This window comes from Arachis duranensis, chromosome 1 (assembly GCF_000817695.3).
Source record: "Arachis duranensis cultivar V14167 chromosome 1, aradu.V14167.gnm2.J7QH, whole genome shotgun sequence".
NCBI classification, from domain to species: Eukaryota; Viridiplantae; Streptophyta; class Magnoliopsida; order Fabales; family Fabaceae; genus Arachis; species Arachis duranensis.
In genome coordinates, this window is record NC_029772.3 from 84,368,900 (window position 1) to 84,370,079 (window position 1,180).

A 1,180-nucleotide genomic window follows, 5' to 3' on the forward strand; every position below is an offset into this window, starting at 1 on the left:
ATACCAACAATCTCCGTGGGATCGACCCTTACTCGGGTAAGGTTTATTACTTGGACGACCCAGTGCACTTGCTGGTTAGTTGTGCAAAGTTGTGATAAAGAGTTGAGATTACAATTGTGCGTACCATGTTGATGATGCCATTGATGATCACAATTTCCTGCACCAAGTTTTTGGCGCTGTTGCTGGGGATTGTTCGAGTTTGGACAACTGACGCTTCATCTTGTTGCTTAGATTAGGTATTTTTCTTCAGAGTTCTTAAGAATGAATTCTAGTGTTTCAAGGTGATATTCTTATCATCACCAAAGCTGATTGATCTTCATCAATTTAGCTCTTGAATGCAATGTCTTGCTGCTGAAGCTTTAGACTAACATTGCATATTCCTGGAATTCTCATTAAGAATTTTGATATCTTTATTTTCTTTTCCACTTAATTTTTGAAAAAACCAAAAAAATTACAAAATCATAAAAAAAACCAAAAATATTTTATGTTTCTTATTGAGACACTAGTCTCATTTTAAGTTTGGTGTCAATTGCATGTTTCTGTTCTTAATTGCATTTCTCATGTGTCTTCAGTGTTCTTCAAGTTGTTCTTGACGATTTACTTGCTCTGATCTTTAAATTCTCTTGTCTTGAGTGTTTTGTTGTTTCTCATATGCATTCTCAACTTGTTAGTGTCAATAGTATACAAACTTATAAGTTTGGTGTCTTGCATGCATTGTTTATTTGATTTCAGTTGCATTTTGATTATTCCTCATTATTAAAAATCCAAAAAATTTTTAATTTGTGTCTTTTCAAGTCAATGATACAGAGAGTTGAAGATTCAGAACATACTGCAGAAGAATTACACAGAAAAAGCTGGGCGTTCAAAACGCCCAGTGAAGAAGGAAAACTGGCATTTAAACGCCAGCCAGGGTACCTGGCTGGGCGTTTAACGCCCAAAAGGGGTGAGTTTTGGGCGTTTAACGCCAGGATGGCACAAGAGGGAAGATTTTGTTTTTAATGCCAATTTTTTTCATGTTTTCAAAATTTTTCAAAATCAAATCTTTTTCAAATCAAATCTTTTTCAAAATCAATTTCTTTCCATTTTCAAAAATACTTGCTATCAATTAAAGATTTGATTCAACATTTCAAGTATGTTGCCTTTTCTGTTGAAAAAGGTTTAATGTTTGAATCATATATTT